General features: G+C 35.4%; 9 non-coding genes across 9 annotated transcripts; all 9 read left to right on the top strand.

Annotated features, from left to right (window-relative positions):
- Positions 1-462: 462 nt before the first annotated feature.
- Positions 463-534, top strand: TRNAQ-UUG (transfer RNA glutamine (anticodon UUG)). The gene has a single exon. It is a non-coding gene; the product is annotated as a tRNA-Gln (tRNA).
- An 820-nt stretch (positions 535-1,354) lies between these two features.
- Positions 1,355-1,426, top strand: TRNAQ-UUG (transfer RNA glutamine (anticodon UUG)). Its single transcript has one exon. It is a non-coding gene; the product is annotated as a tRNA-Gln (tRNA).
- Positions 1,427-4,027: 2,601 nt separating this feature from the next.
- TRNAQ-UUG (transfer RNA glutamine (anticodon UUG)) lies at positions 4,028-4,099 on the top strand. Its single transcript has one exon. It is a non-coding gene; the product is annotated as a tRNA-Gln (tRNA).
- A 1,710-nt stretch (positions 4,100-5,809) lies between these two features.
- On the top strand, positions 5,810-5,881 carry TRNAQ-UUG (transfer RNA glutamine (anticodon UUG)). The gene has a single exon. It is a non-coding gene; the product is annotated as a tRNA-Gln (tRNA).
- Positions 5,882-6,700: 819 nt separating this feature from the next.
- Positions 6,701-6,772, top strand: TRNAQ-UUG (transfer RNA glutamine (anticodon UUG)). Its single transcript has one exon. It is a non-coding gene; the product is annotated as a tRNA-Gln (tRNA).
- A 1,711-nt stretch (positions 6,773-8,483) lies between these two features.
- On the top strand, positions 8,484-8,555 carry TRNAQ-UUG (transfer RNA glutamine (anticodon UUG)). Its single transcript has one exon. It is a non-coding gene; the product is annotated as a tRNA-Gln (tRNA).
- An 819-nt stretch (positions 8,556-9,374) lies between these two features.
- TRNAQ-UUG (transfer RNA glutamine (anticodon UUG)) lies at positions 9,375-9,446 on the top strand. The gene has a single exon. It is a non-coding gene; the product is annotated as a tRNA-Gln (tRNA).
- Positions 9,447-12,939: 3,493 nt separating this feature from the next.
- TRNAQ-UUG (transfer RNA glutamine (anticodon UUG)) lies at positions 12,940-13,011 on the top strand. Its single transcript has one exon. It is a non-coding gene; the product is annotated as a tRNA-Gln (tRNA).
- Positions 13,012-13,830: 819 nt separating this feature from the next.
- TRNAQ-UUG (transfer RNA glutamine (anticodon UUG)) lies at positions 13,831-13,902 on the top strand. Its single transcript has one exon. It is a non-coding gene; the product is annotated as a tRNA-Gln (tRNA).
- Positions 13,903-17,056: the final 3,154 nt, after the last annotated feature.

Below are 17,056 nucleotides of genomic sequence, written 5' to 3'. Positions count from 1 at the left end.
TTGCATTTCTTAGATTTGCCATATTGCAATATTTGAGAAAAAGTTTTCTCTGTATGCCATATAGAGAAATGCTGCATCAGCCAAAGGATGACATTTTTGTTTATTCCTAACATGGATTTAAAAATTCTCTGTTTTGTATGTGTCTATGATGTTCTCTAGCAAGTTTCAAGGGCTGCTAACTCTAGCTAATGCCATGTGTTGATCCCAGTCTTCATGCACTTTGTCGCTGGATAAAATCCTTTCTTGGCATTTCTTGTAGGACAACAAGAAAAAGCACATGGCCTATGTGGGGATCGAACCCGTGACCTTGGCGTTATTAGCTCCACGCTCTAACCAACTGAGCAAACCAGCCATACATAAAAGCATCAGCAAACACAAAAATGCCAAATGTACCTAAAACAGGAGAACATTCAGTATTTCAAAGATCAGCTATATTGAGTAGAGGATGATTCTATAATAAAGGGTTCTATGGTGTAATGGTGAGCACTCTGGACTTTGAATCCAGTGATCCAAGTTCAAATCTTGGTGGGACTGAACTTTGTTCATTTTCCTTAAAGTTTAATTTTCAAAATTTTATGATAGCTTATCTATATTGAAACTTTCTATAAATCCCATCAACTTCAGTGGTTTCTTTACTCCAAACTAATTTTGAAACTGTTTCAAATCAGTTTTCAACTGGAGAGATGTTTGTCAAACATTTGGAAATAAGAAAAGTTGCAATAAGAATGCAGTAATCCATCACTTGTGCTATGGTTTTTAGATATTCTGGTTTTTAGAATTTACTTCTTCAGTGTGCACTAATTAGAGTAAAGGTCTGGTCTTCTTCTCTTCTTAAAACCTAGTCCCCAGTAGATTCAATCACCAAAAAAAGTCCTGATTGATTAAGTTGCCTTTGAATTTCTTAGATTTGCCATATTGCTATATTTGAGAAAATGTTTTCTCTGTATGCCATATAGAGAAATGCTGCATCAGCCAAAGGATGACATTTTTGTTTATTCCTAACATGGATTTAAAAATTCTCTGTTTTGTATGTGTCTATGATGTTCTCTAGCAAGTTTCAAGGGCTGCTAACTCTAGCCAATGCCATGTGTTGATCCCACTCTTCATGCACTTTGTTGCTGGATAAAATCCTTTCTTGGCATTTCTTGTAGGACAACAAGAAAAAGCAAATGGCCTATATGTGGATCGAGCCCGTGACCTTGGCGTTATTAGCTCCACGCTCTAACCAACTGAGCAAACCAGCCATACATAAAAGCATCAGCAAACACAAAAATGCCAAATGTACCTAAAACAGGAGAACATTCAGTATTTCAAAGATCAGCTATATTGAGTAGAGGAAGATTCTATAATAAAGGGTTCTATGGTGTAATGGTGAGCACTCTGGACTTTGAATCTAGTGATCCGAGTTCAAATCTCGGTGGGACTTAACTTTGTTCATTTTCCTTAAAGTTTAATTTTCAAAGTTTTATGATAGCTTATCTATATTGAAACTTTCTATAATCCCATCAACTTCATTGCTTTCTTTACTCCAAACTAATTTTGAAACTGTTTCAAATCAGTTTTCAACTGAAGAGATGTTTGTCAAACATTTGGAAATAATAAAATTTGCAAAAAGAATGCAGTAATCCATCACTTGTGCTATGGTTTTTAGATATTCTGGTTTTTAGAATTTACTTATTCAGTGTGCACTAATTAGAGTAAAGGTCTGGTCTTCTTCTCTTCTTAAAACCTAGTCCCCAGTAGATTCAATCACCAAAAAAAGTCCTGATTGATTAAGTTGCCTTTGCATTTCTTAGATTTGCCATATTGCAATATTTGAGAAAAAGTTTTCTCTGTATGCCATATAGAGAAATGCTGCATCAGCCAAAGGATGACATTTTTGTTTATTCCTAACATGGATTTAAAAATTCTCTGTTTTGTATGTGTCTATGATGTTCTCTAGCAAGTTTCAAGGGCTGCTAACTCTAGCCAATGCCATGTGTTGATCCCACTCTTCATGCACTTTGTTGCTGGATAAAATCCTTTCTTGGCATTTCTTGTAGGACAACAAGTAAAAGCACATGGCCTATCTGTGGATCAAACCCGTGACCTTGGCATGATTATCTCCACGCGCTAACCAACTGAGTGAACCAGCCATACATAAAAGCATCAGCAAACACAAAAATGCCAAATGTACCTAAAACAGGAGAACATTCAGTATTTCAAAGATCAGCTATATTGAGTAGAGGAAGATTCTATAATAAAGGGTTCTTTGGTGTAATGGTGAGCACTCTGGACTTTGAATCCAGTGATCCGAGTTCAAATCTCAGTGGGACCTAACTTTGTTCATTTTCCTTAAAGTTTAATTTTCAAAGTTTTATGATAGCTTATCTATATTGAGACTTTCTATAATCCCATCAACTTCAGTGCTTTCTTTACTCCAAACTAATTTTGAAACTGTTTCAAATCAGTTTTCAACTGGAGAGATGTTTGTCAAACATTTGGAAATAAGAAAAGTTGCAATAAGAATGCAGTAATCCATCACTTGTGCTATGGTTTTTAGATATTCTGGTTTTTAGAAGTTACTTCTTCAGTGTGCACTAATTAGAGTAAAGGTCTGGTCTTCTTCTCTTCTTAAAACCTAGTCCCCAGTAGATTCAATCACCAAAAAAAGTCCTGATTGATTAAGTTGCCTTTGAATTTCTTAGATTTGCCATATTGCTATATTTGAGAAAATGTTTTCTCTGTATGCCATATAGAGAAATGCTGCATCAGCCAAAGGATGACATTTTTGTTTATTCCTAACATGGATTTAAAAATTCTCTGTTTTGTATGTGTCTATGATGTTCTCTAGCAAGTTTCAAGGGCTTCTAACTCTAGCCAATGCCATGTGTTGATCCCAGTCTTCATGCACTTTGTTGCTGGATAAAATCCTTTCTTGGCATTTCTTGTAGGACAACAAGTAAAAGCACATGGCCTATATGTGGATCAAACCCGTGACCTTGGCATTATTATCTCCACGCGCTAACCAACTGAGTGAACCAGCCATACATAAAAGCATCAGCAAACACAAAAATGCCAAATGTACCTAAAACAGGAGAACATTCAGTATTTCAAAGATCAGCTATATTGAGTAGAGGATGATTCTATAATAAAGGGTTCTATGGTATAATGGTGAGCACTCTGGACTTTGAATCCAGTGATCCAAGTTCAAATCTCGGTGGGACTTAACTTTGTTCATTTTCCTTAAAGTTTAATTTTCAAAGTTTTATGATAGCTTATCTATATTGAAACTTTCTATAATCCCATCAACTTCATTGCTTTCTTTACTCCAAACTAATTTTGAAACTGTTTCAAATCAGTTTTCAACTGGAGAGATGTTTGTCAAACATTTGGAAATAAGAAAATTTGCAAAAAGAATGCAGTAATCCATCACTTGTGCTATGGTTTTTAGATATTCTGGTTTTTAGAAGTTACTTCTTCAGTGTGCACTAATTAGAGTAAAGGTCTGGTCTTCTTCTCTTCTTAAAACCTAGTCCCCAGTAGATTCAATCACCAAAAAAAGTCCTGATTGATTAAGTTGCCTTTGCTTTTCTTAGATTTGCCATATTGCAATATTTGAGAAAAAGTTTTCTCTGTATGCCATATAGAGAAATGCTGCATCAGCCAAAGGATGACATTTTTGTTTATTCCTAACATGGATTTAAAAATTCTCTGTTTTGTATGTGTCTATGATGTTCTCTAGCAAGTTTCAAGGGCTGCTAACTCTAGCCAATGCCATGTGTTGATCCCACTCTTCATGCACTTTGTTGCTGGATAAAATCCTTTCTTGGCATTTCTTGTAGGACAACAAGAAAAAGCAAATGGCCTATATGTGGATCGAGCCCGTGACCTTGGCGTTATTAGCTCCACGCTCTAACCAACTGAGCAAACCAGCCATACATAAAAGCATCAGCAAACACAAAAATGCCAAATGTACCTAAAACAGGAGAACATTCAGTATTTCAAAGATCAGCTATATTGAGTAGAGGAAGATTCTATAATAAAGGGTTCTATGGTGTAATGGTGAGCACTCTGGACTTTGAATCTAGTGATCCGAGTTCAAATCTCGGTGGGACTTAACTTTGTTCATTTTCCTTAAAGTTTAATTTTCAAAGTTTTATGATAGCTTATCTATATTGAAACTTTCTATAATCCCATCAACTTCATTGCTTTCTTTACTCCAAACTAATTTTGAAACTGTTTCAAATCAGTTTTCAACTGAAGAGATGTTTGTCAAACATTTGGAAATAATAAAATTTGCAAAAAGAATGCAGTAATCCATCACTTGTGCTATGGTTTTTAGATATTCTGGTTTTTAGAATTTACTTATTCAGTGTGCACTAATTAGAGTAAAGGTCTGGTCTTCTTCTCTTCTTAAAACCTAGTCCCCAGTAGATTCAATCACCAAAAAAAGTCCTGATTGATTAAGTTGCCTTTGCATTTCTTAGATTTGCCATATTGCAATATTTGAGAAAAAGTTTTCTCTGTATGCCATATAGAGAAATGCTGCATCAGCCAAAGGATGACATTTTTGTTTATTCCTAACATGGATTTAAAAATTCTCTGTTTTGTATGTGTCTATGATGTTCTCTAGCAAGTTTCAAGGGCTGCTAACTCTAGCCAATGCCATGTGTTGATCCCACTCTTCATGCACTTTGTTGCTGGATAAAATCCTTTCTTGGCATTTCTTGTAGGACAACAAGTAAAAGCACATGGCCTATCTGTGGATCAAACCCGTGACCTTGGCATGATTATCTCCACGCGCTAACCAACTGAGTGAACCAGCCATACATAAAAGCATCAGCAAACACAAAAATGCCAAATGTACCTAAAACAGGAGAACATTCAGTATTTCAAAGATCAGCTATATTGAGTAGAGGAAGATTCTATAATAAAGGGTTCTTTGGTGTAATGGTGAGCACTCTGGACTTTGAATCCAGTGATCCGAGTTCAAATCTCAGTGGGACCTAACTTTGTTCATTTTCCTTAAAGTTTAATTTTCAAAGTTTTATGATAGCTTATCTATATTGAGACTTTCTATAATCCCATCAACTTCAGTGCTTTCTTTACTCCAAACTAATTTTGAAACTGTTTCAAATCAGTTTTCAACTGGAGAGATGTTTGTCAAACATTTGGAAATAAGAAAAGTTGCAATAAGAATGCAGTAATCCATCACTTGTGCTATGGTTTTTAGATATTCTGGTTTTTAGAAGTTACTTCTTCAGTGTGCACTAATTAGAGTAAAGGTCTGGTCTTCTTCTCTTCTTAAAACCTAGTCCCCAGTAGATTCAATCACCAAAAAAAGTCCTGATTGATTAAGTTGCCTTTGCATTTCTTAGATTTGCCATATTGCAATATTTGAGAAAAAGTTTTCTCTGTATGCCATATAGAGCAATGCTGCATCAGCCAAAGGATGACATTTTTGTTTATTCCTAACATGGATTTAAAAATTCTCTGTTTTGTATGTGTCTATGATGTTCTCTAGCAAGTTTCAAGGGCTTCTAACTCTAGCTAATGCCATGTGTTGATCCCAGTCTTCATGCACTTTGTCGCTGGATAAAATCCTTTCTTGGCATTTCTTGTAGGACAACAAGAAAAAGCACATGGTCTATGTGGGGATCGAACCCATGACCTTGGCGTTATTATCTCCACGCGCTAACCAACTGAGTGAACCAGCCATACATAAAAGCATCAGCAAACACAAAAATGCCAAATGTACCTAAAACAGGAGAACATTCAGTATTTCAAAGATCAGCTATATTGAGTAGAGGATGATTCTATAATAAAGGGTTCTATGGTGTAATGGTGAGCACTCTGGACTTTGAATCCAGTGATCCAAGTTCAAATCTCGGTGGGACTTAACTTTGTTCATTTTCCTTAAAGTTTAATTTTCAAAGTTTTATGATAGCTTATCTATATTGAAACTTTCTATAATCCCATCAACTTCATTGCTTTCTTTACTCCAAACTAATTTTGAAACTGTTTCAAATCAGTTTTCAACTGGAGAGATGTTTGTCAAACATTTGGAAATAAGAAAATTTGCAAAAAGAATGCAGTAATCCATCACTTGTGCTATGGTTTTTAGATATTCTGGTTTTTAGAAGTTACTTCTTCAGTGTGCACTAATTAGAGTAAAGGTCTGGTCTTCTTCTCTTCTTAAAACCTAGTCCCCAGTAGATTCAATCACCAAAAAAAGTCCTGATTGATTAAGTTGCCTTTGCTTTTCTTAGATTTGCCATATTGCAATATTTGAGAAAAAGTTTTCTCTGTATGCCATATAGAGAAATGCTGCATCAGCCAAAGGATGACATTTTTGTTTATTCCTAACATGGATTTAAAAATTCTCTGTTTTGTATGTGTCTATGATGTTCTCTAGCAAGTTTCAAGGGCTGCTAACTCTAGCCAATGCCATGTGTTGATCCCACTCTTCATGCACTTTGTTGCTGGATAAAATCCTTTCTTGGCATTTCTTGTAGGACAACAAGAAAAAGCAAATGGCCTATATGTGGATCGAGCCCGTGACCTTGGCGTTATTAGCTCCACGCTCTAACCAACTGAGCAAACCAGCCATACATAAAAGCATCAGCAAACACAAAAATGCCAAATGTACCTAAAACAGGAGAACATTCAGTATTTCAAAGATCAGCTATATTGAGTAGAGGAAGATTCTATAATAAAGGGTTCTATGGTGTAATGGTGAGCACTCTGGACTTTGAATCCAGTGATCCGAGTTCAAATCTCGGTGGGACTTAACTTTGTTCATTTTCCTTAAAGTTTAATTTTCAAAGTTTTATGATAGCTTATCTATATTGAAACTTTCTATAATCCCATCAACTTCAGTGCTTTCTTTACTCCAAACTAATTTTGAAACTGTTTCAAATCAGTTTTCAACTGAAGAGATGTTTGTCAAACATTTGGAAATAATAAAATTTGCAAAAAGAATGCAGTAATCCATCACTTGTGCTATGGTTTTTAGATATTCTGGTTTTTAGAATTTACTTATTCAGTGTGCACTAATTAGAGTAAAGGTCTGGTCTTCTTCTCTTCTTAAAACCTAGTCCCCAGTAGATTCAATCACCAAAAAAAGTCCTGATTGATTAAGCTGCCTTTGCATTTCTTAGATTTGCCATATTGCAATATTTGAGAAAAAAAGTTTTCTCTGTATGCCATATAGAGAAATGCTGCATCAGCCAAAGGATGACATTTTTGTTTATTCCTAACATGGATTTAAAAATTCTCTGTTTTGTATGTGTCTATGATGTTCTCTAGCAAGTTTCAAGGGCTGCTAACTCTAGCCAATGCCATGTGTTGATCCCAGTCTTCATGCACTTTGTCGCTGGATAAAATACTTTCTTGGCATTTCTTGTAGGACAACAAGAAAAAGCACATGGCCTATGTGGGGATCGAACCCGTGACCTTGGCATTATTAGCTCCACGCTCTAACCAACTGAGCAAACCGGCCATACATAAAAGCATCAGCAAACACAAAAATGCCAAATGTACCTAAAACAAGAGAACATTCAGTATTTCAAAATCAGCTATATTGAGTAGAGGAAGACTCTATAATAAAGGGTTCTATGGTGTAATGGTGAGCACTCTGGACTTTGAATCCAGTGATCCGAGTGCAAAGCTTGGTGGGACCTAACTTTGTTCATTTTCCTTAAAGTTTAATTTTCAAAGTTTTATGATAGCTTATCTATATTGAAACTTTCTATAATCCCATCAACTTCATTGCTTTCTTTACTCCAAACTAATTTTGAAACTGTTTCAAATCAGTTTTCAACTGGAGAGATGTTTGTCAAACATTTGGAAATAAGAAAATTTGCAAAAAGAATGCAGTAATCCATCACTTGTGCTATGGTTTTTAGATATTCTGGTTTTTAGAATTTACTTCTTCAGTGTGCACTAATTAGAGTAAAGGTCTGGTCTTCTTCTCTTCTTAAAACCTAGTCCCCAGTAGATTCAATCACCAAAAAAAGTCCTGATTGATTAAGTTGCCTTTGCATTTCTTAGATTTGCCATATTGCTATATTTGAGAAAAAGTTTTCTCTGTATGCCATATAGAGAAATGCTGCATCAGCCAAAGGATGACATTTTTGTTTATTCCTAACATGGATTTAAAAATTCTCTGTTTTGTATGTGTCTATGATGTTCTCTAGCAAGTTTCAAGGGCTGCTAACTCTAGCCAATGCCATGTGTTGATCCCACTCTTCATGCACTTTGTTGCTGGATAAAATCCTTTCTTGGCATTTCTTGTAGGACAACAAGTAAAAGCACATGGCCTATCTGTGGATCAAACCCGTGACCTTGGCATGATTATCTCCACGCGCTAACCAACTGAGTGAACCAGCCATACATAAAAGCATCAGCAAACACAAAAATGCCAAATGTACCTAAAACAGGAGAACATTCAGTATTTCAAAGATCAGCTATATTGAGTAGAGGAAGATTCTATAATAAAGGGTTCTTTGGTGTAATGGTGAGCACTCTGGACTTTGAATCCAGTGATCCGAGTTCAAATCTCGGTGGGACCTAACTTTGTTCATTTTCCTTAAAGTTTAATTTTCAAAGTTTTATGATAGCTTATCTATATTGAGACTTTCTATAATCCCATCAACTTCAGTGCTTTCTTTACTCCAAACTAATTTTGAAACTGTTTCAAATCAGTTTTCAACTGGAGAGATGTTTGTCAAACATTTGGAAATAAGAAAAGTTGCAATAAGAATGCAGTAATCCATCACTTGTGCTATGGTTTTTAGATATTCTGGTTTTTAGAAGTTACTTCTTCAGTGTGCACTAATTAGAGTAAAGGTCTGGTCTTCTTCTCTTCTTAAAACCTAGTCCCCAGTAGATTCAATCACCAAAAAAAGTCCTGATTGATTAAGTTGCCTTTGCATTTCTTAGATTTGCCATATTGCAATATTTGAGAAAAAGTTTTCTCTGTATGCCATATAGAGAAATGCTGCATCAGCCAAAGGATGACATTTTTGTTTATTCCTAACATGGATTTAAAAATTCTCTGTTTTGTATGTGTCTATGATGTTCTCTAGCAAGTTTCAAGGGCTTCTAACTCTAGCTAATGCCATGTGTTGATCCCAGTCTTCATGCACTTTGTCGCTGGATAAAATCCTTTCTTGGCATTTCTTGTAGGACAACAAGAAAAAGCACATGGTCTATGTGGGGATCGAACCCATGACCTTGGCGTTATTAGCTCCACGCTCTAACCAACTGAGCAAACCAGCCATACATAAAAGCATCACCAAACACAAAAATGCCAAATGTACCTAAAACAGGAGAACATTCAGTATTTCAAAGATCAGCTATATTGAGTAGAGGAAGATTCTATAATAAAGGGTTCTTTGGTGTAATGGTGAGCACTCTGGACTTTGAATCCAGTGATCCGAGTTCAAATCTCGGTGGGACCTAACTTTGTTCATTTTCCTTAAAGTTTAATTTTCAAAGTTTTATGATAGCTTATCTATATTGAAACTTTCTATAATCCCATCAACTTCAGTGCTTTCTTTACTCCAAACTAATTTTGAAACTGTTTCAAATCAGTTTTCAACTGGAGAGATGTTTGTCAAACATTTGGAAATAAGAAAAGTTGCAATAAGAATGCAGTAATCCATCACTTGTGCTATGGTTTTTAGATATTCTGGTTTTTAGAAGTTACTTCTTCAGTGTGCACTAATTAGAGTAAAGGTCTGGTCTTCTTCTCTTCTTAAAACCTAGTCCCCAGTAGATTCAATCACCAAAAAAAGTCCTGATTGATTAAGTTGCCTTTGCATTTCTTAGATTTGCCATATTGCAATATTTGAGAAAAAAAGTTTTCTCTGTATGCCATATAGAGAAATGCTGCATCAGCCAAAGGATGACATTTTTGTTTATTCCTAACATGGATTTAAAAATTCTCTGTTTTGTATGTGTCTATGATGTTCTCTAGCAAGTTTCAAGGGCTGCTAACTCTAGCCAATGCCATGTGTTGATCCCAGTCTTCATGCACTTTGTCGCTGGATAAAATACTTTCTTGGCATTTCTTGTAGGACAACAAGAAAAAGCACATGGCCTATGTGGGGATCGAACCCGTGACCTTGGCATTATTAGCTCCACGCTCTAACCAACTGAGCAAACCGGCCATACATAAAAGCATCAGCAAACACAAAAATGCCAAATGTACCTAAAACAAGAGAACATTCAGTATTTCAAAATCAGCTATATTGAGTAGAGGAAGACTCTATAATAAAGGGTTCTATGGTGTAATGGTGAGCACTCTGGACTTTGAATCCAGTGATCCGAGTGCAAAGCTTGGTGGGACCTAACTTTGTTCATTTTCCTTAAAGTTTAATTTTCAAAGTTTTATGATAGCTTATCTATATTGAAACTTTCTATAATCCCATCAACTTCATTGCTTTCTTTACTCCAAACTAATTTTGAAACTGTTTCAAATCAGTTTTCAACTGGAGAGATGTTTGTCAAACATTTGGAAATAAGAAAATTTGCAAAAAGAATGCAGTAATCCATCACTTGTGCTATGGTTTTTAGATATTCTGGTTTTTAGAATTTACTTCTTCAGTGTGCACTAATTAGAGTAAAGGTCTGGTCTTCTTCTCTTCTTAAAACCTAGTCCCCAGTAGATTCAATCACCAAAAAAAGTCCTGATTGATTAAGTTGCCTTTGCATTTCTTAGATTTGCCATATTGCTATATTTGAGAAAAAGTTTTCTCTGTATGCCATATAGAGAAATGCTGCATCAGCCAAAGGATGACATTTTTGTTTATTCCTAACATGGATTTAAAAATTCTCTGTTTTGTATGTGTCTATGATGTTCTCTAGCAAGTTTCAAGGGCTGCTAACTCTAGCCAATGCCATGTGTTGATCCCACTCTTCATGCACTTTGTTGCTGGATAAAATCCTTTCTTGGCATTTCTTGTAGGACAACAAGTAAAAGCACATGGCCTATATGTGGATCAAACCCGTGACCTTGGCATGATTATCTCCACGCGCTAACCAACTGAGTGAACCAGCCATACATAAAAGCATCAGCAAACACAAAAATGCCAAATGTACCTAAAACAGGAGAACATTCAGTATTTCAAAGATCAGCTATATTGAGTAGAGGAAGATTCTATAATAAAGGGTTCTATGGTGTATCGGTGAGCACTCTGGACTTTGAATCAAGTGATCTGAGTTCAAATCTCGGTGGGACCTAACTTTGTTCATTTTCCTTAAAGTTTAATTTTCAAAGTTTTATGATAGCTTATCTATATTGAAACTTTCTATAATCCCATCAACTTCAGTGGTTTCTTTACTCCAAACTAATTTTGAAACTGTTTCAAATCAGTTTTCAACTGGAGAGATGTTTGTCAAACATTTGGAAATAATAAAATTTGCAAAAAGAATGCAGTAATCCATCACTTGTGCTATGGTTTTTAGATGTTCTGGTTTTTAGAAGTTACTTCTTCAGTGTGCACTAATTAGAGTAAAGGTCTGGTCTTCTTCTCTTCTTAAAACCTAGTCCCCAGTAGATTCAATCACCAAAAAAAGTCCTGATTGATTAAGTTGTCTTTGTATTTCTTAGATTTGCCATATTGCAATATTTGAGAAAAAGTTTTCTCTGTATGCCATAGAGAGAAATGCTGCATCAGCCAAAGGATGACATTTTTGTTTATTCCTAACATGGATTTAAAAATTCTCTGTTTTGTATGTGTCTATGATGTTCTCTAGCAAGTTTCAAGGGCTGCTAACTTTAGCCAATGCCTTGTATTGATCCCAGTCTTCATGCACTTTGTCGCTGGATAAAATCCCTTCTTGGCATTTCTTGTAGGACAACAAGAAAAAGCAAATGGCCTATATGTGGATCGAACCCGTGACCTTGGCATTATTAGCTCCACACTCTAACCAACTGAGCAAACCGGCCATACATAAAAGCATCAGCAAAAACAAAAATGCCAAATGTATCTAAAACAGGAGAACATTCAGTATTTCAAAGATCAGCTATATTGAGTAGAGGAAGATTCTATAATGAAGGGTTCTATGGTGTAATGGTGAGCACTCTGGACTTTGAATCCAGTGATCCAAGTTCATATCTCGGTGGGACCTAACTTTGTTCATTTTCCTTAAAGTTTAATTTTAAAAGTTTTATGATAGCTAATCTATATTGAAACTTTCTATAATCCCATCAACTTCAGTGGTTTCTTTACTCCAAACTAATTTTTAAACTGTTTCAAATCAGTTTTCAACTGGAGAGATGTTTGTCAAACATTTGGAAATAATAAAATTTGCAAAAAGAATGCAGTAATCCATCACTTGTGCTATGGTTTTTAGATATTCTGGTTTTTAGAAGTTACTTCTTCAGTGTGCACTAATTAGAGTAAAGGTCTGGTCTTCTTCTCTTCTTAAAACCTAGTCCCCAGTAGATTCAATCACCAAAAAAAGTCCTGATTGATTAAGTTGCCTTTGCATTTCTTAGATTTGCCATATTGCAATATTTGAGAAAAAGTTTTCTCTGTATGCCATATAGAGAAATGCTGCATCAGCCAAAGGATGACATTTTTGTTTATTCCTAACATGGATTTAAAAATTCTCTGTTTTGTATGTGTCTATGATGTTCTCTAGCAAGTTTCAAGGGCTGCTAACTCTAGCTAATGCCATGTGTTGATCCCAGTCTTCATGCACTTTGTCGCTGGATAAAATCCTTTCTTGGCATTTCTTGTAGGACAACAAGAAAAAGCACATGGTCTATGTGGGGATCGAACCCATGACCTTGGCTTTATTAGCTCCACGCTCTAACCAACTGAGCAAACCAGCCATACATAAAAGCATCACCAAACACAAAAATGCCAAATGTACCTAAAACAGGAGAACATTCAGTATTTCAAAGATCAGCTATATTGAGTAGAGGATGATTCTATAATAAAGGGTTCTATGGTGTAATGGTGAGCACTCTGGACTTTGAATCCAGTGATCCAAGTTCAAATCTTGGTGGGACTTAATTTTGTTCATTTTCCTTAAAGTTTAATTTTCAAAATTTTATGATAGCTTATCTATATTGAAACTTTCTATAAATCCCATCAACTTCAGTGGTTTCTTTACTCCAAACTAATTTTGAAACTGTTTCAAATCAGTTTTCAACTGGAGAGATGTTTGTCAAACATTTGGAAATAAGAAAAGTTGCAATAAGAATGCAGTAATCCATCACTTGTGCTATGGTTTTTAGATATTCTGGTTTTTAGAAGTTACTTCTTCAGTGTGCACTAATTAGAGTAAAGGTCTGGTCTTCTTCTCTTCTTAAAACCTAGTCCCCAGTAGATTCAATCACCAAAAAAAGTCCTGATTGATTAAGTTGTCTTTGCATTTCTTAGATTTGCCATATTGCAATATTTGAGAAAAAGTTTTCTCTGTATGCCATAGAGAGAAATGCTGCATCAGCCAAAGGATGACATTTTTGTTTATTCCTAACATGGATTTAAAAATTCTCTGTTTTGTATGTGTTTATGATGTTCTCTAGCAAGTTTCAAGGGCTGCTAACTCTATCCAATGCCATGTGTTGATCCCAGTCTTCATGCACTTTGTTGCTGGATAAAATCCTTTCTTGGCATTTCTTGTAGGACAACAAGAAAAAGCAAATGGCCTATATGTGGATCGAACCCGTGACCTTGGCGTTATTAGCTCCACGCTCTAACCAACTGAGCAAACCGGCCATACATAAAAGCATCAGCAAACACAAAAATGCCAAATGTACCTAAAACAAGAGAACATTCAGTATTTCAAAATCAGCTATATTGAGTAGAGGAAGTCTCTATAATAAAGGGTTCTATGGTGTAATGGTGAGCACTCTGGACTTTGAATCCAGTGATCCGAGTTCAAAGCTTGGTGGGACCTAACTTTGTTCATTTTCCTTAAAGTTTAATTTTCAAAGTTTTATGATAGCTTATCTATATTGAAACTTTCTATAAATCCCATCAACTTCAGTGCTTTCTTTACTCCAAACTAATTTTTAAACTGTTTCAAATCAGTTTTCAACTGGAGAGATGTTTGTCAAACATTTGGAAATAATAAAATTTGCAAAAAGAATGCAGTAATCCATCACTTGTGCTATGGTTTTTAGATATTCTGGTTTTTAGAAGTTACTTCTTCAGTGTGCACTAATTAGAGTAAAGGTCTGGTCTTCTTCTCTTCTTAAAACCTAGTCCCCAGTAGATTCAATCACCAAAAAAAGTCCTGATTGATTAAGTTGCCTTTGCATTTCTTAGATTTGCCATATTGCAATATTTGAGAAAAAGTTTTCTCTGTATGTCATATAGAGAAATGCTGCATCAGCCAAAGGATGACATTTTTGTTTATTCCTAACATGGATTTAAAAATTCTCTGTTTTGTATGTGTTTATGATGTTCTCTAGCAAGTTTCAAGGGCTGCTAATTCTAGCAAATGCCATGTGTTGATCCCAGTCTTCATGCACTTTGTCGCTGGATAAAATCCCTTCTTGGCATTTCTTGTAGGACAACAAGAAAAAGCACATGGCCTATATGGGGATCGAACCCGTGACCTTGGTGTTATTAGCTCCACGCTCTAACCAACTGAGCAAACCGGCCATACATAAAAGCATCAGCAAACACAAAAATGCCAAATGTACCTAAAACAGGAGAACATTCAGTATTTCAAAGATCAGCTATATTGAGTAGAGGAAGACTCTGTAATAAAGGGTTCTATGGTGTAATGGTGAGCACTCTGGACTTTGAATCTAGTGATCTGAGTTCAAAGCTTGGTGGGACCTAACTTTGTTCATTTTCCTTAAAGTTTAATTTTCAAAGTTTTATGATAGCTTATCTATATTGAAACTTTCTATAAATCCCATCAACTTCAGTGGTTTCTTTACTCCAAACTAATTTTGAAACTGTTTCAAATCAGTTTTCAACTGAAGAGATGTTTGTCAAACATTTGGAAATAATAAAATTTGCAAAAAGAATGCAGTAATCCATCACTTGTGCTATGGTTTTTAGATATTCTGGTTTTTAGAATTTACTTCATCAGTGTGCACTAATTAGAGTAAAGGTCTGGTCTTCTTCTCTTCTTAAAACCTAGTCCCCAGTAGATTCAATCACCAAAAAAAGTCCTGATTGATTAAGTTGCCTTTGCTTTTCTTAGATTTGCCATATTGCAATATTTGAGAAAAAGTTTTCTCTGTATGCCATATAGAGAAATGCTGCATCAGCCAAAGGATGACATTTTTGTTTATTCCTAACATGGATTTAAAAATTCTCTGTTTTGTATGTGTCTATGATGTTCTCTAGCAAGTTTCAAGGGCTGCTAACTCTAGCCAATGCCATGTGTTGATCCCACTCTTCATGCACTTTGTTGCTGGATAAAATCCTTTCTTGGCATTTCTTGTAGGACAACAAGAAAAAGCAAATGGCCTATATGTGGATCGAGCCCGTGACCTTGGCGTTATTAGCTCCACGCTCTAACCAAGTGAGCAAACCGGCCATACATAAAAGCATCAGCAAACACAAAAATGCCAAATGTACCTAAAACAGGAGAACATTCAGTATTTCAAAGATCAGCTATATTGAGTAGTTGAAGATTCTATAATAAAGGGTTCTATGGTGTAATGGTGAGCACTCTGGACTTTGAATCCAGTGATCCGAGTGCAAAGCTTTGTGGGACCTAACTTTGTTCATTTTCCTTAAAGTTTAATTTTCAAAGTTTTATGATAGCTTATCTATATTGAAACTTTCTATAATCCCATCAACTTCAGTGGTTTCTTTACTCCAAACTAATTTTTAAACTGTTTCAAATCAGTTTTCAACTGGAGAGATGTTTGTCAAACATTTGGAAATAATAAAATTTGCAAAAAGAATGCAGTAATCCATCACTTGTGCTATGGTTTTTAGATATTCTGGTTTTTAGAAGTTACTTCTTCAGTGTGCACTAATTAGAGTAAAGGTCTGGTCTTCTTCTCTTCTTAAAACCTAGTCCCCAGTAGATTCAATCACCAAAAAAAGTCCTGATTGATTAAGTTGCCTTTGCATTTCTTAGATTTGCCATATTGCAATATTTGAGAAAAAGTTTTCTCTGTATGCCATATAGAGAAATGCTGCATCAGCCAAAGGATGACATTTTTGTTTATTCCTAACATGGATTTAAAAATTCTCTGTTTTGTATGTGTTTATGATGTTCTCTAGCAAGTTTCAAGGGCTGCTAACTCTAGCCAATGCCATGTGTTGATCCCAGTCTTCATGCACTTTGTCGCTGGATAAAATCCCTTCTTGGCATTTCTTGTAGGACAACAAGTAAAAGCACATGGCCTATATGTGGATCAAACCCGTGACCTTGGCATTATTATCTCCACGCTCTAACCAACTGAGTGAACCAGCCATACATAAAAGCATCAGCAAACACAAAAATGCCAAATGTACCTAAAACAGGAGAACATTCAGTATTTCAAAGATCAGCTATATTGAGTAGAGGAAGACTCTATAATAAAGGGTTCTATGGTGTAATGGTGAGCACTCTGGACTTTGAATCCAGTGATCCAAGTTCATATCTCAGTGGGACTTAACTTTGTTCATTTTCCTTAAAGTTTAATTTTAAAAGTTTTATGATAGCTTATCTATATTGAAACTTTCTATAATCCCATCAACTTCAGTGGTTTCTTTACTCCAAACTAATTTTTAAACTGTTTCAAATCAGTTTTCAACTGGAGAGATGTTTGTCAAACATTTGGAAATAATAAAATTTGCAAAAAGAATGCAGTAATCCATCACTTGTGCTATGGTTTTTAGATATTCTGGTTTTTAGAAGTTACTTCTTCAGTGTGCACTAATTAGAGTAAAGGTCTGGTCTTCTTCTCTTCTTAAAACCTAGTCCCCAATAGATTCAATCACCAAAAAAAGTCCTGATTGATTAAGTTGCCTTTGCATTTCTTAGATTTGCCATATTGCAATATTTGAGAAAAAGTTTTCTCTGTATGCCATATAGAGAAATGCTGCATCAGCCAAAGGATGACATTTTTGTTTATTCCTAACATGGATTTAAA

This window comes from Taudactylus pleione, unplaced genomic scaffold (assembly GCF_031769625.1).
Source record: "Taudactylus pleione unplaced genomic scaffold, aTauple2 ptg000085l, whole genome shotgun sequence".
In the NCBI taxonomy this organism is placed as follows: Eukaryota; Metazoa; Chordata; class Amphibia; order Anura; family Myobatrachidae; genus Taudactylus; species Taudactylus pleione.
Note: the sequence above shows the minus strand (reverse complement) of the source record. Positions and strands in the feature narration are given on the sequence as shown.